Raw genomic sequence first — 14,965 nt, forward strand, 5'->3', positions numbered from 1 at the left:
GAACAGATAAAAACAAAAGATGAAAAAGCCAAGTTCAGAAGGAGGTGGAATGTTACCAGGGCTATATCAAGATGCTGTGAACTTCACTGAGAGTCAACAAGTATGTTGGAGAGCACGCTGAGATTCATCTCAGTTCTCACCTGGTCTTTCCACCACTGAATGTCAGGGTCCTTTCTGAGACCCCAAATCACTCTGCATCCTGCTATCTCTTTCTTAGTCCAGGTGGCCAAGACTCAGACTGCCTTTGTCCCCTGACAGAGTAGCCCTCCTCACCTCCCCTCAGGGCTGTGCTCCCCCAGGCTCCTAAGACTCAACCATCTCCTTGCCACTATCTCCTCCTCATATTTTTTTGCTGCCCAGGAAGCAAGCATGGGTAATTCACAAAGTATTTTCACAGTGAGAAAACTAGCTAAGCAAACACAGAACGTCCACAGTGACTCCAGAAGTTCTTATGGCCATGGTTCCCGATATCTGGGACATAGCCCTCCACTTCTGAGCTTAAGTTTGGGGTTCATCTCTCCCCTCACTCTCCTCTGTCCCATGAAGTGTCACAAGCCTTTGCCTCCCCTGCAGTCTCTGTTCCTGTGACAATCAGGTGGATAAGCCATCACCCCCTCTACCAAGTGGGAAATCCTTGGCCCATTTCTACTTAAAGAAAAATAATTAGAAATGAATTCATAGTTGCCAGGTGGGAGAATTCGAGTTGCTACTAGAAATATCACTTAGCTGTTACACACCTGTTACAGGGAAGAGTGGGACCTCCTCCATGAATGCAGGGGAGGGGCAGAAGCAGAGAGTGACTCTTAAGTGGGCTGCACACCTAGCACAGAGCCCAATTAGGAACTTGATCTCACGACCTGAGTGGAAACCAAGAGTCAGACACTTAAACAGAACCCCACCAGAAAGCCTTTTAACCTGGTAGAATTTCATGTCTCTGGAACAATTAGATACATTTGCCCAAAGCCAGGGAAATAAATGAACCAGTTGTGTCATCCTCCTACTTCTCAGCAACCACCTTTATGTTGACAGTTTCCTCTTATTTCTTTGAATATCCATTCCATCCAGCCCAATACAGTGTCTTCTCCATCACAGGTTTGTCATAACACATGTCAAAGCAGTTGGGACCATCCCAACAGAAACACTTTCAGGAAACCAAGAGTCACACAGTGATGGATTTACTCTGGCAGAGGGGCCGGTGGGGGGCCTGGCAGTCGCTGAGGAAGCTGTTTCTGCCTGGATGGCTTCCCGGGGCATCAGGCAGAACAGTGCAAAAGAGGGGAGACTCTGCCCCCAAGAAGGGGAGGACCTACCTCATCCCTCAAATGTGATTAGGACTCAAGATTCAACTTCCCACCAGGTTGAAAGAACAGAGGAGGTCTGTGCCAGTAGAGTCAGTCATCTCCCTTATGAGCAAACATGTGGATGTGGCTTTAGAGAAATCCGTGGTAGGAACAAGAAAAGTTTAAAAAGGGGAGACATCATCTGTAGCACCACGGGTAAGAGCTCAGAGAGCTCTGGCTGGAATCTGGCTCCAGCCCTACTTTGCACCTCGTCCTAGAGATTAAACCTTAGGAAGCTTCATTATCCCAGTTCATGAGTTCATAAAACACTTCCCACCTGACCACATTGTCACGTGGTTTTTAAGGCCAGGAATCCATGCAAAATGCTTAGCCCAGCTGTTTACACAAAGTCCAGGCTAAATGAATGTTGGCTGCTAGTATTGTCGTGATGATTATGATTATGATTTTTAGCACATATGATGTTCCCTGGAAGCTCCAGCTTTGAGGGCATGGAAAGAAAAGGGGACTTTGTCCTTGGGCTAAACTGGGAAGTATCAGTAAATTAAGAAAAATCAGGGGTGCCTGGGTAGTGCTGTCGGTTAAGCACTGGACTCTTGGTTTCTGCTCAGGTCTTGATCTTGAGATCTTAGGGTCCTGGGACCCAGCCCCACAGTGGGCTAGGCACTCAGCACTCAATCCCAGGACCCCTGAATCATCACCTGAGCCAAAAGGAGACTTAACCTACTGAGCCACCCAGGCGTCCCAATAAATAAATATTATTTTAAAAAATCAAAGTGGCCCTACATGTTTATATACAGGCCATATGGGGACTCATATCTCAGTCCGCACGTTTCATGGCTGGACTTCTTGGGACTAATTATCTCATGGAGTGATGAAAGGACCTGATCTGGACAATAGCCCTAAACCTTTAAAAGCTTTTCTCAACCCTTTCTTCTCAAGGTGCTTATTCTCAAGTTTTAAAACATAATTGTAATGAGCACCACAGTAAAATCCTTGCCTTCAACTAGACTTCAGAGTGTCAATAAATAACCTAACTTTGCACTTACTTCTCTGAGAGGCTAGCAAGCCTTGGTTGGAGGAGCCATCTCCCTTCCAGGCTAAGCAATAAAGCCAGCTTTATCTTCAAGAAAAATACCACAGACTTAACACAAAACAAAAAGCACAGCGGTTGAGTGTGCATTGATTCTAGAACATCTCTGCTTCCAAACTGAAGAGAGTTGTCATGTCATGGCCTCCTGAAATGCCCCTCTTTGGGGTCTTGTAAAAAAATATTCCCAAATTGCACATCATTTTTGACAGTTTAACTATGAAATATGTGGGCAGATTGAAACGGAGCCCCAAAACTGGTTGACTTCCAAAGAAAACTACCATAAATTGGAAACCTGAATATAGCTATTCATCCATGGGCCTTGGGATATGAATGGATCATTAATTAGGGCCAGGAAAAAAAAATGATGCTGTCTCAGACAGGATGGCAAAAAGGAAAGACTTTCCCTAACTAGCAGGAGTTCCTTGTAGGCAGGGACCATGGCTGATGTCCGCCCCCGCTCTAGGCCCTGGAATAGATCCACAAATGGGGAATGTATGAAAACAAAATGGGTGTGCAAAAGATTTGGGCTTGAGCCGCTGCTCTACCTCTTTCAGAGAGTGCACTCCTAGAAAAATCCTCCTAGAAAAAAAGTTCCACCTCGGTAACACAGAAACTAAAAACAACACACGTCCCTTAAAGATCATTATGAGAATTATAAGCTAATTCAGATGCAACTTTATGACAAGCTACAAAAAAAGTTGTGGAAGAAAGGGAGAAGTGGAGAAGGGGAAGTGGCATTCCCTTAATGCCTGTTATCTGCTCAGTGTACTGACAAAGTCGTTTCCTGTAGGTTATCTTATGCAACAGAATACAACGTGAATGACTACTACGTGTCCATTAGTGAATATGTCTTGATCGACTTATTTTCTAAGTGGATTCAGCTCTTTCCCCCAAATCCATCATCTTTTTGCTGGTGAAGTGGGCCCAACTCCTTGACCAGTATTGCTCAAAACCTGCCTGAGGCTCCCAATACCTGGGATAAGCCACATCTGAAGGGAGAATGCCAGGAGCTGGGGGTCTGGCCCAGGTGTTCAGGCGCCCGAACGCTGGGAGGCCAGGGATTATGTGGGTAACTCACTCCAAGGGAATTGTATCTTGGTTTCTGACGGCCTCTTTGAAATCTAAATTGTTCTCGGCAGGTGTAATGAACAGGTCAAATTAGCCGTGAACAAACAGTTCAATAATGAACCTGAGAAAAGATAACCCAACTTATCTTTTAGGCTCAAACAGAACTTTTATAAAGATCTGTTTGTCTTCCTCCTCATCTCACCGCTGTTCAACCACACCTTACATTCCCCTTCTAGAAGGTGGTGAAAGGATATGCCAGCAAGTAAGATTCCTAGACTTATTCAAGAAAGGACAACCCCCCACCTACAGCAATGCTATAAGAACTAAAGGAGGCAACATATTTAGAGAAAAAGAACAATTCCCATGTGATGAGCCCTTGCCACATGACAAGCACTGTGTGAGGTGCTTTATATGTGCGAGGGAATCTCCATGAAATAGCTAACATCCCCACTCTACAAATAAGGAAACAGTGGCTTAAAGAAGGTAAATAATTTGTCCAAGGTCAGAAAGATGTATTGAGTAACAGACCCAGAAATGAAATCAGATCTGACTCTCCAATCTCTTCTTAACCAATTCCCCCACTTCTGCGCCCCCCCCCCAGAGCCTCTGGCACTTACAACCACTCAGTCGATGTTAATTTCCTTTATGAAAACTTGCCCATCGATTTGAACGTGTGTATGTGTGCATGTGGTATATGAATACGTGTGTGTATGAATGTGTGTGTGTGTGTGTGTGTGTGTGTGTGTGTGTGATCACTATTGAGCTCTCTGATCACTGATGTGCTTGGAAATCCTTTTTCTCACAAAGGCATGAACTAGACAGGGTTTGACAGTTGCTCAGATTCTAATCACCTTTTCAGGTATAAAATACGTGATGGTTTACAGTATCTGAGAGACTCATTTAAATTCTGATTCTACCTCTTCCTGGCTATGTCAGTAGAGTTTCCAATTCCACACAAGAGAAACCGTCTGTAGCAGAGAGCCTGTTGAAAGACAGTCCCCCTGAACCCCGTGGGAGGGACTGGAAATCCAGGTTTGCCAACCACAGAAACCAGACTGGGCAAGGCCCCTCCAGGATCCCCCATAGAACATTCTGTCTAGGAAGCCACACTTGCCCAGTGGTCACTCGCCCCACACTGCTGCTGTCAGTAATCCTGTCTGTCCCTGTACTCAGGGGCCTCTCCTTCCAAGCTGGAATCGCAGGCAGAAGCATTAGTCAGCTGGCTCCCGCCACAAGCCTACCACACGCTGCCAGAGAACAGGAAGAGAGAATATGGTCCTTATCGTCTCCACTCTTCCCACTGTGGAGCTGGGGTCCCATAAACATTAACCCCCTTCCCACCTTTACTTTCCTGGCCCTGTACAGAGTCCTGCAAACAGCCCAGCCACCGGCCAGCCTCTGGAAAGAACAAGCAGGGATGTAGGGTCTGCACAGGCTCTGAACTCTTTTAAAGCATAGATCACAAAGGATGTTGTTGGCATTCTGCTAGAAGTTTAATAACAGAAAGGCAGCAGCAAATCAGTGCAGAAAGCATTCTGAGAGTTTCTTTTAGAAGTAACCAGGAATGCAGAGAGACCATTACACTTGTTGCCAAGCAATGGGAAGTTCAAACCTGCCGGCTCTGACGAACCAGCGTCTTCTTCGACTTTTCAGTTCACCTTTCCATGGAGTAAATGCAGACATGGAGTAAATTATTTTCTGTGCCAACTTGCAAGACAAGGGCCAAGCGGGTGCCTTAGAAGGAGCTGCCCAAACAGGAGCTTGGCTTTGCAAGGGTGGAAATAGGGCCATGTAAGGGAAAGGCAGAGAGGAGGAAGGCACCAAAGCTCCGGCCTCAGCCTGCTGTGCTCAGGCCAAGGGCAGATCTGACATCGGTTTCCCTGACTCGTGCCCCAGCGTGCCTGTGTGTGTAGACTTCTCCATCCCCATAAACAGGGCTGCAAGGAATCCTGCCTCCTTACAGCCAGGCTCACTGTCTCCACGGAGCTTCCAATGGCTGGTCCTGATGCATAAGCTAAAAAAAAAAAAAAAAAAAAAAAAAAAAAGTAAAAATAAATAATAATAAATAAAAATTTAAAATAAATAAAAATTAAATTAAATTAAATTAAAAATAAATAAATAAAAATTTAAAAATAATAAAAAGCATTTTAAAAATTTGGTATTTCTTTTCCTTTCACTCTGGATATATCATACCGGGTCTCGCTGTGGAACAGCTAACATGGTGAACACAGTCTAAAAGAAATTGCACTTAATCCCAGATGACCGTTTCCATATTCTCATCCAAGAGCACATAAAGACAGATCACCTTGTAAGAAGAATGAGCTTCTGCCCCCCACCACATCCTGGAGTGAAGTAACCGTGTTTACAGGAGGAAAACACACAGCACCAAGGTTTGCTTCTTTCTTTTTTTAAAAAATATTTTATTAATATTTTATTTATTTATTTGACAGACAAAGATCACAAGTAAGCAGAGAGGCAGGCAGAGAGAGAGGAAAAGAAGCAGGCTCCCTACCGAGCAGAGAGCCTGATGTGGGGCCTGATCCTAGGACCCCGGGATCATGACCTGAGCCGAAGGCAGAGGCTTCAACCCACTAAACCACCCAGGCACCCCTAGGTTTGCTTCTTTCTGAAGCTGGAAAGTAGGTTGGGAAAAATGAATGGCAGCTCAAATTTGAAATGGAGAAACAGCCTGGTTATTCCTAAGCATGCTCGGCAGGGGAGTAAAATAATATTCCTTCCCCCTGTAAGATACTTTGGGCCACCTTTTTTTCTTAAAATTTTCTTAAAATTTTTAAATTTTAAATTAAAATTTTTAATTTAAATTTTTAATTTAAAAAATAATGATAATTTGCATACCCCTCCACATTCTGAATTCTAAGATGCATCGTTCATATTTGCACTTTCTCCTGTATCATCTCCTGGGGGCCCATAGCTTGGCAGCTGCTTGTCAGAAAGGAAATGGGCAGAAAACAAAGGATCTATAGTTGTGACTAGCTATTTACTGCCATCAAGTACATTTTTAAAAACACAATTTTCAAAAGTATGGATCGTTTCAAAACCCAGATTTTAAGAATAAACAATGACCTTTCTCTGACTACACCGTATGTAGAGAGATTGGGAAAAAGTCATTCAGTAGAGAGGAATTGCATAAACCATCTTCAGAAAAGCTCTGCTGTAAGACTTTGCTTTAGGGCAGCCCTCTCGGGTCCCCTCTCTCTTCGGGAGCTTCATACTATCACTTTACTCTCGCTCAATAAACTTTGCTTTTCTGCCCACCAAAAAAAAAAAAAAATACAAAAAAACAAAACAAATCTTTGCTTTAGACTTTCAGTGCCAAATGCAGTGTCACCTTATATCCAAATGAGCAAACTGACTCGTGGCAGTCAATCTATTTGTCCCAGTGCTACTGAAATCCACGTTTGGCAGCCCCTGCCTCAAAAGACCAACACTCGGGACGTGAGTTTTGGTTGACAAGGAATATGAGCTTCCTATGAGAATCTGGAGACCTGGGGAGATGGCAGACTCTTTTCCAAAGACCTGCTCAGAGGTTTCCTCCTGGCCCAGGGACTTAAGGGAGCTTCATCAGTTAAGGGAATGCAGTGGTCACTGACATTTCTTGATTATGTGCAGACTGATGATGTCAGCTACAGAGTTCTCTTGGTGCTCCCAGGTTGTGTGAGAAATTCTAGCTCCTTGGTGTGGGGACCAGAAGTGGAGGGAGGGGCATTATGCAAGAAAGCCAGAGTTTTTTCTGGTGGTGACAGATTTTAGTCTAATTTGTAGGGGAGCAAAAAAGATGCATGGATTATCTTTTCTCTCAACAATCTCAGACCACTAGCTTTCCCTTGTCAAACATACCCCTCTGTTGAATGTTCTGGCCAACCCTAATTTGTGTTTATAAGTGTTACAACAATCAAGATTTTAGGGACACCTGAGTGGCTCAGTCAGTTAAGCATCTGCCTTCGACTTGGGTCTTGATCTCGGGGTCCTGGGATCAAGCCCTGTGTTGGGTTCCTTGCTCAGTGGGGAGTCTGCTTCCCCCTCTGCCGCTCCCCCTGCTTGTGTTCATTCTCTCTCTCCCTCTGTCAAATAACTAAATAAAATCTTGAAAAAAAATTTTAAATTTGTTTTGAACCTAAAATCATTAACATTATTATACCCTCAACTTCTAAACAGGTGGCATTCAGAAGGTCGTCTGCCTGCCATTTTTATTTTTATTTTTAAGTAATCTCTGCATCCAACTTGGGACTTGAACTCACAAACCTGAAATCAAGAGTCACATGGTCTACCGACTGAGCTAGCCAGGAGCCTCTGCTCGTCATTTTTAGAACCCAGAACTTGCCTTCTATCAGAAGTCATTCTACAAGTGGGAACTGGATTCCCAGCTCATTCTTGCCAGGGGTCTAAATCCATATTTCACTGAAAGAGCTCCACTAGCTCACTGAGCATGTAGGGCCCTGAAATAGGAGGCCATTTCTTTCACATGTCTTCATTCCTATGGAGACCAACACTATTCCCTTTCTTTACCTCTCCCAGTTTTCACTTAAAATTTATTTTTATTAAAAAAAAAAAACCAGATACGAAATTCGAACTGTCTGATCAAAGCAAAAGCCAATTCTTCAATGATCATGCACTGATTTTTTTCATTGGGACTCTTCCTGCTGTTGGGTGAGAAGAACCTCCCTAACTCCCGTTATGATCAGACAAACGGGGAGTGGACCGTGTGCATTAGAAATAGAGGAAAATTTTGTATTGCAAATCCGGTAGACAAAGAAGGTTCCTGAAAATCCCACCACTTTCCTACCACTGTCCAATGTGCCATCTATGGAAGATACTGAACACTTGGAAGCACTTGGATCTGGCATTTGGTGTTTCTTATGGTTTGGCGCCAGTTTCCTTTTCGAACTGCACCTTCCATCACTTTGCTGCAAGGAGCTGTTATAAGTGCTCCCCCAAACACGCTCTGCTTACAGGATCATTTCTGTACGCTGGCAGGAATCCCTGCCCCATCCTGTTGACAGGTCATCCAATGCCTACTCCAAGTCTACCTCGCCCTGAACCTTGTCTGATTTCTCTAGGCTCTCATGTTCTGATTGCAGTCTAGTTGTTTATGTTATTCATGTTATTTGTTTATTTATTTATTTATTTTTGCTAAATATCAGTTCTTTGAAGACAGAGGCTATGGTGCAAGAACAAGAACGTGTCTTGTTTGTCTTGTTCTTTCTATAGTGGCTTGCACGTGGTCTTTAGTGCCATGGGTGTTCACTAAATAGCTCTTGGATGTAATTCAATCATGAGTTAAAGACTCCTAAGTTACACTCTAACTGCTAGGTGCCCTGTCACCAGTATGTTTATTCCAATTCGAAAGCAGAGGAAGACCTTTTAAAAGGTACTCACAGGGGCTCCTGGGTGACTCAGTTAAGCAACTGCCTTCAGCTCAGGTCATGATCCAGGGTCCTGGGATTGAGCCCCACATCAGGCTTCCTGCTCATTGGGGAGCCTGCTTCCCCATTGCCCTCTCTCCCTCCCCCCAACTAGTGCTCTCTCTGTCTCTCTCTGTCTCTCTCTATCTCTCTCTCTCAAATAAATAAATAGTACTCACCAAAGGAACAGCAAGCTTTCAAAGATCTCTCTCAAGTTTCAGTTCTTCATGGTTCGCTGGGGTGAAGAAGAGGGGTGTCAGCCTCCTTCAGAGGAGGACAGACCAAGAACGAAGGAAAACCAAACTCCGCTATCCCACCCTGACTGGGCCCCCCTGCTCATCAAGCCCTATTCTCATTACAGATCAGTTCCCTGAGCATGTTGTGAAAGGAACCATCACAAATCCTTTCGGCACCTTGGAGTACCTTGAAAACACTCCACCTGCCTATTCTTCATTGTCATCAAAAGTACTTGCAGGGGCACCTGGGTGGCTCAGTGGGTTAAGCCTCTGCCTTCGGCTCAGGTCATGATCCCAGGGTCCTGGGATCGAGCCCCACATCGGGCTCTCTGCGCTGCAGGGAGCCTGCTTCCTCCTCTCTCTCTGTCTGCCTCTCTGCCTACTTGTGATCTCTGTCAGATAAATAAAGAAAAAATCTTTTAGGAAAAAAAAACAAGTACTTGCAAACCTGGGGATTTTCCCTGTGCCAACTAGGAGGGCCATTCACCGAATCACGTGTGGTTGTTTTATAACATACCCATTCACTTCTCCTGGCAAAGCCCTCTGATGTGCCAAAACCTACTTCAGACACCACCACCTCCGTAAGGCTTTTCATGACCCCTCATTCATTCAACTCATTAAACACCTGTGATGTGCTAATCACTGGTTAGTGCTGGAAGCACAGAGCTGAGCAGGGGCACCATGGTTCCTACTCTGTGGATGTCATATCTAGCACAACGCAGAGGCTTGTAAGAGTGAGTCAAACTTGTGGGAAATCAGAGTAAGCTTCTTTGAGGAAACAGTGTTTTCTACTCTGTCTGTATTGCCCTTGCCCGTTACAGCAGTCATCACAGAGTTTGGGGACCATGGACCCAATCAAAATGTGCGTCCAAGATAGGGACACTTACCAATAACATACTAACCACAGAGCTGGGCACGTGGCGGGGCCCAGTAAATGAAATGAGTGGCCCAGCCCTGGCCTCTGGGTCACAAGCAGACAATGGTCATCTGAGAAAGATAAGCACCAGAGTATCATATCCCAATCATATCAAACAGATGTCATGGGGGAGCTTTTGGGGGGTGTACTTAGAAATAGCTCTGGGTGACCTGCCCGCAGGCCAAGAGGAACTCGCATCCCAGTTACTCAGCTGTTGGGTCATCAGCCTCTGATCCTGACAGAGACCCAGCCATGAGACAAAGCCTTCCATCTAAATGGTCTAACTTTGGGATTAGAAGGAACTCACACCTCAAAAATATTAAAGGGCCTCTCTGCACGCAGCATGTCCCTCTCCCGCACATTGCCATCAGCTAAGGTCTTGGATGGAGAGCTGCGTTCTTCTCTCCCCCTGCCCTGCCTCCCCCCACATCCCCTTCTGCAGTGTGACTGGGGCTGAGAAGTCAAGTTACTGCCCTACATGACCTTGCAAACTAAGTCCCAAGTGTAAGGGTGTTTCCTGGCCTTTCTAGAAGCAGCCAACTTCCCATCCAAGTTATTTTATCCCACACAAGTTGAGAACTCCTAAAGGCTGTCAAAATCTTCTCTGAGACCAGCACCATCTCCAGAGAATTTGCTGTCTTTCTAAAGAGCACACAGAACTAATTAGTACAAAATTAATTAAGGAAGGCTGAAAACAATTGCCAACAGATGAGCTGCTTTACATCGGCTTACTATACTCAAATGTGTATTCTTCACAGACGCTGTTCCATCAAGGAACTTTCTAGCATCAGGTTCAGCAACTATCTGGGCTGGAGCCAGCAGGATCTGAACAAATTCCCCTTTCTAAATATTGTCTCAGTGATGTTTGAACTCCTACCAGCTGGGATGGGGCCAAAACCAAAGAGAGGGAAACTTGATAAAAAGTTCTAGAGAATCATAAACCAGAATAATTTTACATTTGGGGACCTACTATTTTAAAATATTTATTTATTTGCTCATGCATCCATTTACTCATTTATTCATGGATTTTACAACATTCTCCATGCCAGACTGTGCTAGGTGACAGGGACACGGAGTCATACAGGCACAGCTCTCAAGCCATCTCAGGATACAGTCGCACAAACACAGGGGAGAAAAAGGGGGAAACCAGGTGTGCCACCTGGCAGGAGCACATAGCAGAGGTTCCTTGGAGAGGTGACATGGAGCTGGGCTGTAAGTGGGGGACAGGAGTTCACCAGCCATTGAAGTGGGGGGACACAGTGCAAATAGAATGGACCCATGAATAGAACATGTAACTTCTGTAATCTTCAATTTCTTTAGGAATAAAGAGAGAGAATTCATCGTCCCAATCTAATGACGTTCCAGAGGGGACTAGAGAGCTATGCGGAGCACAATGCCTGAAGATCACTGAGCACTCCCAGGGCTCATGCTCTAGAGGATCCTGGTTCCCATCAGTCGGGAGTAGACTGATGGAGATTCCTGCTTGCTCTTACCCATTCCTGCTGCTGCCCTGGGTGTCTGTTTCTAGGTGTCATGACTCAGAATTAGCCAGTAGCCAAGGAATAATACGAAGCTTGGCAGTGGAAGCAAACTGATGAATCACAAGTCATAGACCATGCAGGCAAAGCAGCAGTCTTTTCTGTTTCAAGATTTTATTGATTTATTTCAGAGAGAGAGAGAGAGAGAGAGAGAGAACATGAGCAGGAGGAGGGGCAGAGGGAGAAGCAGCCTCCTCACTGAGTGGGGAACCCTGCTCCCTGACACAGGGCTCGTTCCCAGGACCCTGAGATCACAACCTGGGCTGAAGGCAGATGCTGAGCCACCCAGGTGCCCCAGCAAGCAGCGGTCTTGAAATCACTCGTGATGAACCCGCATCCATCCCTCAACAGAGTGCCTTTGCCAGATTCCAGTTTTGGGCTCCACCGCTCTGTTTAATTGTGCTACAGTACACACAAAATTACCATCTTAATTTTTAAGTAGACACCTCAGTGGTATTAAATACCTTCACATTACTGTGGAACCATCCCCCCATCCATCCTCATAACTCTTGGTCTTCTAGAACTGAAATTCTATACCTGTTGAACACTAGCTCCCTATTCTCTCCTACCTCCAGCCCCTGGCCACTGCCATCATACTTTCTGTCTTCATGATTATGACTGCTCTAAACTTCCTCATGTAAGTGGAATTATACAACACTCTGTGTGTGTGTGTGTGTGTGTGTGTGTACATCTTGCTTATTCTTTCATCCATCAATGTACATAAGTTGCTTCCATGGTTTAGTTATTGTGAATAATGCTGCTATGATCATGGCATACAATCACCTCTTTGAGACCCTGCTTTCAATCCTTGTGGGTGTATATTCAGAAATGGATTTGGCAACACTAACTTTAATTTGTTGAGGCACTACCATACTGGTCTCTACAGCAGATAGACCATTTTTACATTCCTACCAACAGTACACGAGGGTTCCAATTTCTCCACACACTCGCCAACACTTGATTTCAGTTCTTTTGTTTTCTTCTTTTAATATTTTCTTTTTAAGAAATCTCTACACCCAGCATGGGGTCAAACTCTCACCCTGAGACCAAGAGTCTCATCTTTTTCTAGTGGAGCCAGGCCGGCGCCCTTTCCTGTTCTTTTGGTAGTAACCATTCTAATGGATGTGAGGTGATATGTCGTCGTAGTTTTGATTTGTGATGTTGAACATCTTTTAATGTGCTTCCCGGACATTCGTGTATCATCTTTGGAGAAATGTCTGTTCAAATCCTTTGCCCATTTTCATTTTTTCTTCAGGGTCTGAAGAGTTTTATTCCAAAACTAGAAAGTTCACTTGCTCTTGTGTTGCATGCCAATATTATATTCCCACTTGGTTTTTTTCTCCTGGGGCAAACAGATAACTGGTCTTCCTTTCCCACTAGCTGGAGTAATCCTTGTATTCATGGATAAAATCCAGCAAATCCCAGCAATGGCAACGTCTCATGCTAGAATTTAATGAAGATAGTAGAAATGATTTTCAGAAAGGCCACATAGAAACTAAATGCTAAATAATTAAAGTTGGGATTCCAATACCAGGTAAATAACTCTGATCCTCTAAGATGATTTAAACGGTCTGTAGAATAGTTCGATAAATCTCAGGATTACTAATAGAAATGCAGAAAAATGACTCCTTGAACACTACATCAAAAACCAGTGATATACAGTATGGTAACCAACACAACACAATAAAAAAAATTAATGCAGAAACAAATTCCTGATTTCTTCCTCTTTCTGTAGCATATATAAATAAAAAGTTATAAATATTATCTTTTACATCCTTATTTAACCTATCATTTTCTATGAAACTTTGCCTATTGTTTGTCCTTTTGCTGTTGAGTTTTAGGAGTTTTCTATTTATTCTCGATTTTAATTATCATTTATGTAATTGGCAAATATTTTCTCCCATTCTGCAGGTTGTCTTTTTACTCTCTTGATATTGTCTTTTGTGCAAAAATTTCTTTAATTTTTATGAAGTCCAGTTTGTCTATTTTTTCTTTCATTACTTATGCCTTTGGTGTCCTATCCAAAAAATCACTGCAAATCCAATGTCAAGAAGCATTGGTCCTATGTTTCCTTTCCAGAGTTCTGTTGGTTTTGGTCTGACATTGGGTTAATTTTTATGTATGGCGTGAAGCAAGGGTCCAGTTTCATTCTTTTCATATGGATACCCAGTTTTTTCAGCACCATTTGTTGAAAAGCAGATTGTGCCTCTTTCCACAGCATTTTAAACTACACATCTGTTACCTGGTTTGATCTAACAATCATGCCAGGCAAATACAATGGGTATTTTGATTTCTTTACTTTTAAGTGCATGTCTTTATTGCCGAGGGACCGAGAAACTAAATCCCTTGCCTAAGTCATACAATTGGTTAGTGGCAGAGCAGGGACTAAAATTATGGACAGCACAATGTTCTTCATTCCCACCAGACCATATTTTTCTGAACTTTTTAATTGGCTATTGCTGGGGTTGGGAGTGGGAAGGAATAGCCAAGGTTAAATCAAGAAGGAAGGTGTATAAAGCCCAAACCACATACATAAATCAGAAGTTTTCTTTTTGTGCTTTAGTTTTCTTGGATATCAAATGAGATTGTTAAGGAAGAATTCCTAATGTTTCCCCAACGTATCACTAGAGGCAGAAAAATGCAACAAGTACTTGCTGTATATCTAAGGACCAAGAAACCTAGCCCAAAGCAGGCCTCTTCAGGACAGAAGTTTCTTTGAAGTTCCATGATTTCACTAAAGAAAAACATATGTACAGGTCCGCATTTTGCTCCACAATATCCTTGGATTTGTTTTTAATATTAGTAAGCTTATCTCATACAAATTTCTGGCTAAAACTAATTCTCCAGGGAGACATATGGCCTTTTCCTATGGATTTTTTGGTACTTCCTGTCACTCGAGTGTGTACTAACACACACTCCATGTGCAATGCAGGCAATTAGAGATCTCTTCAACCTCCATCTCCACATCTTATCATCCTATGCCTACACTTCAAATAAAAGGGTGTGAAATCACACTTAAGTTTCGTAATGAGTACTGATGCATGAACCATTAAAAGTAATGATTTTTAGATTTGTATGAGCTCCCAAATGAGAAGAACCCCACCACCCACCTGTACCCACACCAGCCTGGCCCAGGACCAGAATATCTCCTGAGAGAGGACAAGTCAGGTACCAGGTAAAGAGCGGTCTACATGAAAGTCATCTACATGCTGATGAACAAGCATCCCACTGATCTTCAGCATAGCTCGCAACAGCTGGGACTTCAGACCAGACGTGAACCACCACTCCATCCCTTATTCAGCACCCAGCCAGTCTATCATCACCTGCTTATGAAGAGCATCCGTGCTTCTTTTGATAGCTCTGAGGAACCAAAAGGATTTCTAAAATTGTCCT

The sequence above is a fragment of the Mustela putorius genome, unplaced genomic scaffold (genome assembly GCF_011764305.1).
Source record: "Mustela putorius furo isolate JIRA1106 unplaced genomic scaffold, ASM1176430v1.1 tig00000450_pilon_pilon_pilon, whole genome shotgun sequence".
Classification (NCBI taxonomy): domain Eukaryota; kingdom Metazoa; phylum Chordata; class Mammalia; order Carnivora; family Mustelidae; genus Mustela; species Mustela putorius.